This window comes from Capra hircus, chromosome 17 (genome assembly GCF_001704415.2).
Source record: "Capra hircus breed San Clemente chromosome 17, ASM170441v1, whole genome shotgun sequence".
In the NCBI taxonomy this organism is placed as follows: domain Eukaryota; kingdom Metazoa; phylum Chordata; class Mammalia; order Artiodactyla; family Bovidae; genus Capra; species Capra hircus.
Window position 1 is genome coordinate 13,022,293 of NC_030824.1, and position 13,190 is coordinate 13,035,482.

The window sequence follows — 13,190 nt, forward strand, 5'->3', positions numbered from 1 at the left end:
ATGTCCCCAAGCTTATTGCCCCTCCAGCTGAGTCAGAGGCCTCACTGAGGATCCAAGCAGCCCCACAGCTATCCCCACCACACACGGGGTTCCTGGGCGCTTATAGTGCAAAAGACCTTGAGGGGAGGAAATTGGGGGTTTGAGTTGGGGAGGACACAAGGAGGGGAGAAAAACTTCCCGTGTCCTAGGAAGTAAGTCAAACAGACCTTGTTTGCAAGTGAGATACTTGTCCCAGGGAAGTTACAGAAACCAGAAACACAAAGGGCCAGGAACAGATACAAAATCCCCAACTAAGCCATCCAGCCTGTCCTGGAGTGCCCCCAAATGCAACCTAAGTGGGGCTCCCCTGCCGCTGGCTGGGCCCCAGGCATGTGCTTGCCTTTGAACTAGTGATGTTGTGGAAGGAGCTCAGTGGAGCTGGACGGTTAGCTCACGGACTTGGAGAGAAGTGGGACTGGGGCAGCAGAGGGGGGCGTGGTCACAGAAGCCTGAGTCCAGACCTTGGCTCAGTCACCTCACTCTTTGCATGCAACTTTAGCTAAGTTGCATAACCTCTCTGAGCCTCAGCTTCCTCAACTGGGAATAATACCAGCACTGTCTTCCAACGAGGGCGTGAGGAATAGCTAAGGGGTAAACGCAGAAAGCGCTTAGCACAGCTTGTTTGCTGTGTGAAGCAGCAAGAACCAGCCTCTTCGTGCTGGGAATGAGTTGAGGTCATCGGCTTCTGAATCGCCTTCATGAGAGTGTAGCTCTTAGTAAATATAAATTCTGTAGAACAATCTGCCAGCAAGGCTTGGGGTCACAGCGATGGCCTGACAAATCTGTTAATGACCATGAGCCAGACTGGAAAGAGACACTGAGTATCGTCTGGTTCTAAGCGGGTCTACCCCTCCATTATCAATACATAAATCTCTTCCCAGAGGACATTCCACAACCTGGAGTGTTGTAGGTGCTCAATAAATAGGTGTTGAATGAATTAATTAAACTTTTAGAAAGTAAACTTTCGGTTTACACTTTAAAATGACACTTTTGACATCAGCTTACTCCATCAGTTCCCATGGGACTAGGCTAAAGTGTCTAGCCTGCCCTCTTCATCCCCTAAACCAGCTTCTGACCCTGTGATTGGCCCAGGTGGACTTAATGGGACATTCAGAAAAGGAAATGGTATCAACAAAAGAAAACCTGTATTCTGATCACTGCAGCCTCTAATACCAGGTGGACACTCAACAGTTCCACAGTGGCAAAGCAGTGTCCCCAAAAGACATCTGTATAGCATCAAAGAGGACTTTCTTAATTTCCCAAGCAAGAGGGGAAGTGATATTTTGTCAGGAACATGAAAATAAAGATAGGAGTGCATGAAATCAGATACATGAATTGTGAAACCAAAGTCACAGGTCCATTGTTTTGTGACAGTACTGTTCAAATCACCCTTTTCCCCTCACCAAACTAGAAAAGAACTTTAAAATGAGACCACTGGAAGAAGTAGGGGAAAAGTCTCCAGGATCCCAATGAAGAGGAACAAAATGGGAATTGGGTTCTAGGAAATGCACTGTCTAGAACCACGGACAGCAGCCAGAGAGGCGCGGGGCTCCCCAAAGAAATCTATTACTCAAGCTGTATCTATGTCCAAGGGAATAAGAAAGGGAACCCCAAATTTTAAAAAGGGAGAAGAGATCTTCTCTGCTTGGAGTTGGGGTAAGGGAGAGAAGCTTCCAGAAGGGAATGGATCTAATTTGGAATGTGGAAGTCCCAAGAGGATTCAATCCTTGTGGCTCCTTGATCCCTGCCTTCTGAGAGCAACCAGAAAGAAGGAGGCCCTTCTGTTTGCTCCTCACCTCATTATGCAGCAAGCTACCTAAACGATGATCTCAGAGGCCTCCCTCGGCTTTGCACGGACACACACACACAGACACACACACACACACACTCTCTCTCTCTCTCACTGCTGTCTGCTGAAACCCGATATGAGGTCTTTTTTAAAATTTATTTCAAAGCCTCCCTCCCTCCCTCTCTCTCTTCACAGACGCTCTGCAGTGAAGCTAATCAAAATCAATGACTCCTTGGCAGCCAGAGAAAAGCAAGGGGGTGGGGAAGGGGGAGAGGGAGGGATGGTGCCAGCACTTTGCATGCTGTGGAAATATTTTTTTAAAAAAACCACCACCCCACTATCTCATGCAATCCAAGTAATGCAACGAGAGAGACGGTGGAGACAATATATACATATATATCATGCTTCAATTTCCTAATACAAATGTCCATCAAGAAGTCAAATCTCATATAAAAACAAGCATTAAAAACAACCCCTTGTCAAAAATCGGGGCAGTGGAGAAATGCACTCAAATTAATGATGTGCAAGAAAAAGCCAGGGTTAGATAAATACACAGTTTCTAACAATACAAGAGAATATGTACAAGGGACTTGGCTGTAAAGCTCCATCAGGAGGGTGCCGGGTGCCCAGTTCTCTCAGCAGTGACTTCATTGAAATAAAAATTGTCCCAAACCCCAGCGCTTGGAGTGTGTATCCTCCAGTGGAAATGTCATAAGCTAGTCAGGGTCAAAAAAGTGGATTCTCTGACCTTCAACCTGTGTCCAGGCAGTCAGCACATCCCCGCTGTGGTCTTGAAGGTGCAGCCTTAAAGCAGCAGAGAGCTGTGATCAAGTACAACTATGGTGATGAAAACCCCCTCCCCAGAAAATGGGGTCAGCTGGAAAGTCTAGCGTCTGCCTAGGAAAGTGACTGACAAAGCAGAGGCTGTATTTCATTTCATTCTAGTGAATTTGCCTTCTCTGAGTTCACGGCTTGGTGGGGATGTCACCTGCCGCTCTCTGACGACTGTGCCTACACACCCATCTCCTGTAAACAGAACTGCAGGAAGGGCTCCAGCCATGAGGGAAACAAATCGTCTATAAACAAGCTTTCCTTTTGGCTCTGCTGAGTTCCAAGCTGTCTGGGAGGAGAGGGGAAGCTGCCCTCACCTTCAGCAGTTATGGGTTGCATGTTTCTTTAAAGGGCTATTTAGGAAAACATAAGGCATGGACTTACTTATTTTTCAAAGAAAGAGACAGCTCCCAGCTTGCAGAGGCACTGAAAGCTCCTGCATTCTAAAGGACCTGGTAATTTTCAGCAAAGCCCATGGGAAAGAACTGTTGTTTCAGCCCTTAAAACAGATGATCCCTCTGCTGGCTTCTTGGAAGGGTGTCTGCAGAACAGTCCAGGACACCCGCTGTCCACAGGTACTGAGTGGTGACTGGCAAACCCAGCCTTGTAGAATGACTGTCTGGACCTACAGTCTGGTGCCTCACCACCTCAGCTTTAAAACCCGTAGGGTGTACCCTGCACAGAGGAATAATACCTGTTGTTGTTGGATTTTTTTTTTTAATGAAAGCAAAAAATAATCATCGCTCCCTGAAGAGTCTTTGCAGCCAAGTCTCAGTCCAGCACACATCTTTTTTTTTTTTAGCCCTTCTAGAAACTTCTGAAAATAGTAGCTTATCCTGGAGAAAAAAAAAACACATCAGACCTTCAGTCAGTGAGATGCTGGTGCATTTCATTTAAATGACCCCGCTCCCTCCCCCAACGTCCCTGGCTTATAAATCACCCTTGACCAGAACTTAGCCGTTTCTTGGCTCTTTAATCCATAAAACCTAAGCCCTGAAATCCCCTTGGGGTGAGGGGGAGGCTGTGGACTGAACTCCCAGGATACTTTTTGTGGGGGTGGAAGAGACAGCAAACAAGCCGCATGTGAGGTCAGCTTTCTACCTCGTGACCAGCAAGCCACTCGGTGCCATCAGCATCCACCTCCTCCCTCCTAGACCCCAAGGTTTGCTCCACAACACCTCTGGATATTCATCCCCACGCAAAGAAAAAGAAAAGACTCTCAAGTGGCACTTTTGTGACTGATCCCTTTTAAAAAAGAATCCAAAACACCAAAATAGACATCTCTCTCGTTCCCTGGCCTTGCAGGTCTGGCAACAGAACACCACTGCAGCACCAGCAAGAACACGCTTAGCACCAGCAAGATTTAAGTGAAGCACCAGAGACACCACATTGGTCGGGGGAAAAAAATGCCTTTTGTCTTGATGTGACAGCGGGACTAGCCATCTATCTAGGTGGACAGAGACAGGCTAGGATTTGTGAAGACAGAAATGGAGGTATCCCCAGGCTCTGCCCCTACGACATTGGCCCCAGGTCCTCACTTTTTTGTTTTTCTATTTTGCCTTTTGCCATTTCACCTCTTCCTCCACCAGCATCCCTTCCCAGGCATTTGGTTGCCTCTGAGGCTAACTCCCACCAGTCTTTGCAAATTTTCTAGGTACACAGTAAGCATCTCTCTTCCAGTGCCCCCAGACATGAAAGAGCATCAGAGTTCACATCGGAAGGTGCAGAAAAGGGAGGGGACCACGTCCTCGACAAGGCATGCACTGAATAGTAATATTCATATTTTCTTTTTTTTATATATAGAGAGCTGTATGTAAATAGTGTTGGGTTGTCTTGTTTCTGCAGCTGGACATCCAGAGGGCTTCCCCAGTCCTGTTCCTCATTGCTGCTATTGCTCCAGGTGCTGTATTTTTCTCCACTTCCTTCTCGAAGTGCCAACTGTGGCCTTGCAAGCTCTGGGCTCCCCCTTGGGAAAACAGGAACCAGCTTTCTCCAGGACACAGGGTTTTCACCAACCTGCAGAAATAAAGATTTGTATTTCAGTCAGTAGCCACGTGCAGACAGCTGCTGGGGATGATGTCAGCGCCTTGGACTGCTGCACAGCCAGCCCTGTGTGTCCGGGAGGGGGATGGGTGAGAGCTGCTAGATACCAAAGCTCTGATTTGGGAGGAAAGGTTCCCCCAAAGGTGGTCTTTGTGCTGCCCCTCCCCACAAAGCCCTGTCCACGTAGCAGCCTTCTCTAAACAGGCATTTGTGAGTACACACACACATACCTGTCTCTGCTTTCAGACCTAGATGGATTTACATAGGCATCTTCTGTGATCAAAAAAGACAATGTAAAGACACTACTTTTTTGCTCCTCCATGTCAGGAAACGGGACCTTCATCTATTCATTTCATAGATCCATCTTCAAAGCAGACTTGTAGGACAATCTCTGCTTTCATCCATCCATCCATCCACTCACCCACCCATCCATCCATCCATTTGTTCATTGATGAACATGCCAAGCACAAACTAAGGCGTTAAACATCCAGTGATACAGTTCTTACCCTTCAGGGGCTCAGAGGCCAACAAAAGGAAGATGGGATGAAATCAATCATGACAGTGTCATAGGAAGAGCCTGCAATCTGGGTAAGTGTGGGCTATGAGGGACCAGAGGAGAGGTAGCTTGTGAGGGAGAAGGAGGAGTCTGGGAAAAGTCCTCAGAGAAAAAACAAACAGACCCCTATTGAGTACTGAATGATACCAGTGAATTAGCCAAGTTAAGGTAAGGTATTCTGGGCAGGGCTGAAAAAATAGTACAAACCCGACAGGGTGGAAGCTATACATCCACAGAAAAACTTGTACACAAGTGTCCAGAGCAACATTATCTATTAATGGCCCCAAAGTGGACACAACGCAAATGCCCATCACCTGATGAATGCATAAACAAAGTGGGGTATCTCCATACAGTGGAATATTATTTGGCCATAAAGAGGAAAGAAACACTGATACACGCTACAGTACGGATCAACCTTGAAGACATGATGCTAATGAAAGAAGCCAGACACGAAAGGGACAAATATTATATGATTCTATGTATAGGAAATGTCTAGAACAAGAAAATCTATAGAAACAAAAAGCAGATTCATGGTCACCCAGGGCTGGCAGGAAATGTAAACAGTTGTGGGGGTAAATGCTAATGGGTCCAGGGCTTCTGCTGGGGAAATAAAAATGCTCTAAATTTGACTGGGGGGGTGGCCATACAACCCTGGAAATATAATAAACACCACTGATATGTACACTTTAGTTTTTAAAAGATTGCTGTGTGTCTGTGTTAGTTGCTGTCATGTCTGGCTCTTTGCAACCCCATAGACTGTAACCTGCCAGACTCCTCTGTCCATGGGATTCTGCAGGCAAGAATACTGGAGTGGGTTGCCATGCCCTTCTCCAGGGAATCTTCCCAACTCAGGGAGCCACCAGATAACCAGGTTATCATCTGAGCCACCAGATTGCTAGTTTATTTTTAATATTTATTCATTTATATATTTATTTAGCTGTGCCAGATCTTACTTGCAGCATGCAGAATCTAGTTCCCTGACCAGGGATCGAATCCGGGGCCCTCTGCATTGGGAGTGCGGAGTCTTAGCCACTGGACCACCAGGGAAGTCCCAACTTGTGCACTTTAAAAGGCTATAAGGAGAGGGAGAGGGAGTAGAGGAAGGGGGAGGGGGCTTTAGGGAGGAAGGAGGAGGAGGAGGAGGGGAGAAGAAGCAGGACCCAGAGGAATGACATAGCATGACAAGGTCGAGGAGTGTGATGAGGCTCAAGTGAAGACTGGGCCACGGGGCCATGGGACGGATGAGGCTGGAGAGTTAGCAGAGGAGACAAAAACAATTCACACGTTCCTCTACAGCAGGTGGTAGGGAAACTGCCTTGTGCCTGTTACAAACCACGTGGGGTAGGAGAAAGATCACTTGATGACCTTCAGGTAGGCAGCAGTCCGGGATTTTGACCTGCCCGAACTGCACCAACAGGCTCACTTGGGCCTGTGGCCTCCTGCAGAGTCTAGTTCTCAGAAGGCAGTCATGGGGCCACAAATAGGGCCACAGATCAGCCGGAGTGCCTGCCAGGAAGCTCTCTGCCATAGCTCCAGGCTCCTGTCCTCACCTTTAGGCCAGTCTGCCAGGGAGGGGTGGGGGCGTGGTGGTGGAGACGGGACTGCAGGCACCCCACAGATTTCCTAAACCCTGCCCACCTGTTGCCATCGAACCTTTACTAAACTCTCCTCTGATAACTCAGTTTGGGGGTGATCTCTGCCTCTTACTTGGACCCTGGTCAAGACATACAACTATATGAAAGAGGGGAGTCACAATCATGTGGACCCCACAAGCTAGTCGAATGACCAAAAAGTCGGTTCGGGTTTTTCCATGAACTTTTTTGCCAAACCAATGCATCCGCATCAGAGGGTCACAAGGATCTGAACCAGCAACTTCAAACCTTTTGCTTTTGACCGACTCGGGTAGAAGGAGAAGATCCCTGCAGCCTGCCAACCACCACCCCAACCCCGTTCCCCTCCTGTCTCATCAGGGCACAAGTGCAGAAGGTGTTCTATTTAGCCGCTGTGTGTTTTCATGGAATACAGATTCAGAGTCACTGTCAACTCAACTGAGAAACACGCTTGATTTAGTTCATGGAAACCAGCTTCTGTAACTCCTAAAAATCATACTTTGTTGGTGCCTAGTCATACTGATCTACAGAGCCAAAGTCAGTGGAACCCTGAAATATTAGCCTAAGGCAATTATGCTGCCTTAAATACCAGTACAAAAAAGGAAGGATGGGGGGACTTCCTTGGTGGTCCAGCAGCTAGGACTCCACACGCTCAATGCAGAAGGCCTGGGTTCAAACCCCGGTCAGGGAACTAGATCCCACATGCTAAGACCTGGCACAGCCAAATAAAAAAAATAGTATTTTTTTAAAAAAGAAAGTAAAGAGAGAATGTACCTACCGTGGGCTATCAAGTGTGCTGAGTTTTTACTAATAAGCATTGTTCCCTGCTCTAGAAAAAGCTCAGTTTCTGCCCTCAACTGGCCTCCAGTCTTACTGGGGACGACATGAAATACCAGAGGTCAGGACTGCAGAAGACCATTGTCTGCAGGTGTGTTTACAGCCTAGAAATCGGGATGTGGTTATATCACCAGGAAAGTTTCAGAGAGGAAGCAGGATTTCATCTGGGTCTTGAAAATACACGGGAAGTTTTTTTCCTATATTTGGAAGAAGGGAAGATGGTTTAGGTGGGGAAGAGGCTGAGCAAGGCTCAAGGACAGTGACAGGTATGGCTCAAACAGGAGACCCTGATGAGCAGGGAACTGCATCAGAGAGTTGTGACAACTGAGATTGTGTTGATAATTGAATTGAGTAGAGATGATGAAGGGGAAAAAAGGTGGCAGCAGGCAAGAAACGGTATTGTTTTCTTGCAAAACTAGAACCAGCAACTGATTTTCACTTTTCCTACCTATAAATCATTGAGCCAATAATGAGTCTTTCTAAGGCTTTCCCAGGGCTGCTAAATGGACAAATTCCTGTACCAGTAGGCATCCTGATTACAGGTTGGTGTCCACAGTGAAGGATGAACATCAGAAGCACCTCTCTGCACTGCATAGAAAACCCAGTGGACACATGGCCACATCACCACATCCCACAGTCAGTGGGTGGGCCTGTGTGTACACTTCTAGGGGATTTTAAATTGGACACCCTACACTAGTCCACAGAAGTAGTCATGTAAGTGTACATAAGGATGTCCCCTCCAGCTTTATTTGTAACAAATTTGCAATTTATTACAAATCTGGAATTTGGAAACAACCCATGTGTTTATTTTTATTTATTATTTTTGGCTGTGCTGGGTCTTCATTGCTGCACACAAGCTTTCTCTCATTGTGGCAAGTGGGCTTCTCACTGAGGTGGCTTCTCTTATTGCAGCGTACAGGCTTAATTGTGCCAAGGCATGTGGGATCTTAGTTCCCGGTCCAGGGATCAAACTGGTGTCCCCTGCATTGATGGGCGGATTCTTAACGATCGGACCATCAGGGAAGTCCCCTATGTGTTTACTGACAGGAGACTGGATTAACAAGCCTCATGGAAATTAGAAAGAGGTAAATCTAAATTAGATAGACAGAGGAGGAGAAACAGCATATGACATCCCTGATTTGTGGAATGTAAAAAGAAATGATACAAATGAACTTACTTACAAAACAGAAACAGACTCCCAGGCTTAGAGAACAAACTTGTGGTTGCCAGGAGATGAAGGAAGGATGGAGAGAAGGAACAGTTGAGTTTGGGATGGATATGTGCACACTGCTATATTTAAAATGGATCACAATGGATAACAAGCACGTACTGTATAGCATAGGGAACTGCTCAGTGTTATGTGGCAGCCTGGATGAGAGGGGATTTGGGGGAGAATGGATACATGTATATGTATGGCTGAGTCCTTTCACTGTTCACCTGAAACTATCACAGCATTGTTAATTGGCCATACCCTAATACAAAATTAAAAAAATTTTTAATGTATTGAGATAGAAAGTTGGCTATGATTTTTAACTGAGAAGAGCAAATAGCTCAGGTCTTTTTTTTCTTTAAATGAATATGTGTATTTGTATATGTGTACACATAGACATTTATACCTATCTATATATCCATATAAAAAGTATTGCAGAAAGGCAAAAGAGTTTAGTGGTTAAGAGCCCAGTCTCTGGAGCTTGACACTTGAGTTGGAATCCTGATTCAGACACTTGAAAGCTGTGTGACTTTGGGCCAGTTATTAACCTCTCTGGGCCTCAGTTTCCTTATATGGAAAAGGAGTGGGGCAGTATGTTGAATCTCATTGTGTTGATGTAGGGACTGAAAGCAGCGACCCATTTGTTATTATGATTGTTACTGTTGTTATATATACATCCAGACTGAAAGTTACACGAGGGGGGTAGCTTTAGGGGCCGAGTAAAAGAACACTACAGTTCTCTATATACTGTACTTCCATATTGTTTATGTTACTTTTCTTTTCTTTCTTTCTTTCTTTTTTTTTTTTTTTTTTTGCAAGGAGCAAGGAGTCACTATACAATTTAAAATTAGTGTAAAAACATAAAGTCCACCTCCCCTACGAGCCCAGTTGTCCTTCCCCTGGGATATTCTTCCTCAAACTTGGCTCATAAAGCATTTTCTCAAATGCTGACTCACAACCGAAGCTCACAACTGGGGAGATTCATGAAACTTCTGTTTTGCAATGTCCCTGTTTCCACTTTGCACCTGCAGAGTGGAGGGGTGGGGTTGGGGTGGAGGTGGGGACAGGAAGCTTGGAGACCCCACCTGCCTGGGCTGAGATATGGCAGGTGGGGAGCTGTGAATCCCACTGCAGCATTAGATGGGACAGAAGTCTCACTCCCTTTTCCCTATATCAGAGAAGAGTTAGGACTCTTGGGTTCTCTCCTAAGGGGTCCCAGTTTTAAATTAAAAAAAAAAAAATTTTTGTTCTTGCTATTTGCATATGTGGTAAGTTCAGTTCAGTTCAGTTCAGTTCAGTCGCTCAGTCGTGTCCGACTCTTTGCGACCCCATGAATCGCAGCACGCCAGGCCTCCCTGTCCATCACCAACTCCCGGAGTTCACTCAGACTCACGTCCATCGAGTCAGTGATGCCATCCAGCTGAAGTTCCAAGTGGCAGAGAAGGATATACAAATAAAATGAAAGCCGCCTTCAGCTCCCCCCCGAGCCACCCAGGACGCCTTCTGTGCATGTGCACACCGAGTCTCTCCCTTGATCCATCATGTTTCCTCAGGGCCCAGCAGCATGCCCGGCACACAGTAGGTGCTCAGTTCAACCTGTCGAGTGACAGTGGCTAACTGAGCACATGAATAATGGTAGTAACTTCCCAACTTTTCCACCTTTGGGGATTTATTTTTTTAATCTTTAAAATTGATTTTTACTGGAGTATAGTCGACTTGCAATGTTGTGTTAGTTTCTGCTTTATAGCAAAGTGAATCAGTTATTATCGTTGTTTTTCAGTCGTTAAGTCGTGTCTGACTCTCTGTGATCCCCATGGACCGCAGCACACCAGGATTCCCTGTCTTTCACTATCTCCTGGAGCTTGTTCAATCTCATGTCCATTGAGTTGGTGAGGCTCTCCAACCATCTCATCTTCTGTTGCCCCCTTCTCCTCCTGTTCTCAATCTTTTCCAGTGTCAGGGTCTTTTCCAGTGAATTGGCTCTTCACCTCAGGTGGCCAAAGTATTAGAGCTTCAGCTTCAGCATCAGTCCTCCCAATGAATATTCAGAGTTGATTTCCTTTAGGATGAACTGGTTTGATCTCCTTGTAGTCCAAGGGACTCTCAAGAATCTTCTCCAGCACCACAGTTCAAAAGCATCAATTCTTCAGCACTCAGCCTTCTTTATGGTCCAACTCTCACATCCATACATGACTCCTGGAAAAACCATGGTGGTGGTAGTTTAATCGCGAAGTCGTGTCCAGATCTTGAGATCCCATGGACTGTGGCCTGCCAGGCTCCTCTGTCCATGGGATTCTCCATAGCTTTGACTATAGGGACCTTTGTCAGCAAAGTGATGTTTTGCTGTGATGCTTTGCTTTTTAATCAGTTTTTCAGTTCAGTTCAGTCACTCAGTCATGTCCGACTCTGCGACCCCATGAATCGCAGCATGCCAGGCTTCCCTGTCCATCACCAACTCCCGGAGTTCACTCAGACTCACGTCCATCGAGTCAGTCATGCCATCCAGCCATCTCATCCTCTGTCGTCCCCTTCTCCTCCTGCCCCCAATCCCTCCCAGCATCAGAGTCTTTTCCAATGAGTCAACTCTTCGCCTGAGGTGGCCAAAGAACTGGAGTTTCAGCTTTAGCATCATTCCTTCCAAAGAAATCCCAGGACTGATCTCCTTCAGAATGAACTGGTTGGATTTCCTTGCAGTCCAAGGGAGTCTCAAGAGTCTACATGTACCTATATCCACTCTTTTTTAGACCCTATACCCATATGAGTCATTATAGAGTATTGAGGAGAGTTCCCTGTTCTTTACAATAGTCCTTATCACCCACGCTTCCATCTTTGGTTTCAACAAGTTTATTTTGACCATGGGGTTCAAATGGTACCAGTGGTAGGTCCTAATGTCTAAGAATCATGGGTACAAAGTTCTTCAAGTGGAATCCTCCTAGAGGGAAGATGCTCTGGTCTTTGTTATCATTTAAATCTCCACCTGTGTAGCTCATGCTGGCCAGTTAGGAACACTGGGCTCTGAGGAGACGGTGGTTGAGGGGACTAACAGAGCAGAAGGCTAGGTTTAGGGTGTACGAGAAAGGAAGCGGCCATTTATTTGGCAGCTCCTGGAAGAAGTGTTTGCTTCTCTCTGCCTATCTGTCTGCTGCCCCTGTTATCTGTGAATAGTTATCAATTCTATCAGCGAATAGTGTTTTTAGTTAATTGCTGTATTTCTTTTTTGCCTGTGCTGGGTCTTTGTTGCCGTGCAGGATTTTCTCCAGTTGTGGCGAGCGGGGGCTGTTCTTTGTTGTGGTGCACAGGTTTCTTGTTGCGGCAGCTTCTCTTATTGCAGAGCACAGCTCTAGAGCACAGGCTCAGGAGTCGCGGTGCACGGGGTTAGCTGCCCCTCGGCGCTTGGAATCGTCCTGGACCAGGGATTTGAAGCTGTGTCTCCTGCACTGGCACGCGGATTCGTAAGCATTGGACCACCAGGGAAGTCCAGTGAATAGTTACTGATCACACAAAGTCTGTGGAGAGAGCCCGAAGAACTCAAAGCTCCACCCACTATGAAGTTCTGGCAGGTGGGCCTTGAATGCCAAGTTCACTCAATGTCCAGAAGGGTAAGCACTGAGAAGCTGGGGAGGCAGGGAGTAGCAGAGCACAGAACTGACGCCAGATCAAACGGGCAGATCCTTCTTACAGCAATCTCACCACGCGCATCACATCCTCACATGCTTGTTTTTTCACCCAACAACTTCACCTCTAGGAACTTCACTTTTTTTTTTGCAAAGTTGTTCAAACAAGAATGTTTACCAAACCTCATTTATGAACTATCAGGAAATGGCAATAGTGTAAATATCCCTGGGGAAATGACCAAATAAGGAAATCGTGGTCCATCCAAGCAACAGAACACCATGCAGCCATAAAAAGAGATGATGAAAACCTCTGTTGACATGGGAACATCTCAGCAACCTATTTTTTATTGGGGAAAAAGCAGATTACAAACAGCAGGACCAGAATGATCTCATTTATTTAAAATAGGACGCATATGTGGCTGTGTCTATGCATCAAGGGACCTCTGGTGGGGTGGTCTCCAAAATCAGAGGTTGTCAATTTAAACGCATCAGATCCAATGCAGGAGGGGCCACAGTCATTGGAGAGTTTGTGTCCTGTCTAAAGAGGTTTCTGATGCTCATCTGCAGCCTTTCACTGCCACATGGGACTTGGTGTTGTCAGATCTTTCCATTTTTTCAAGAAAAACTGAAAATGTGGGCTTCTATATGAAAGTGCCCGGTT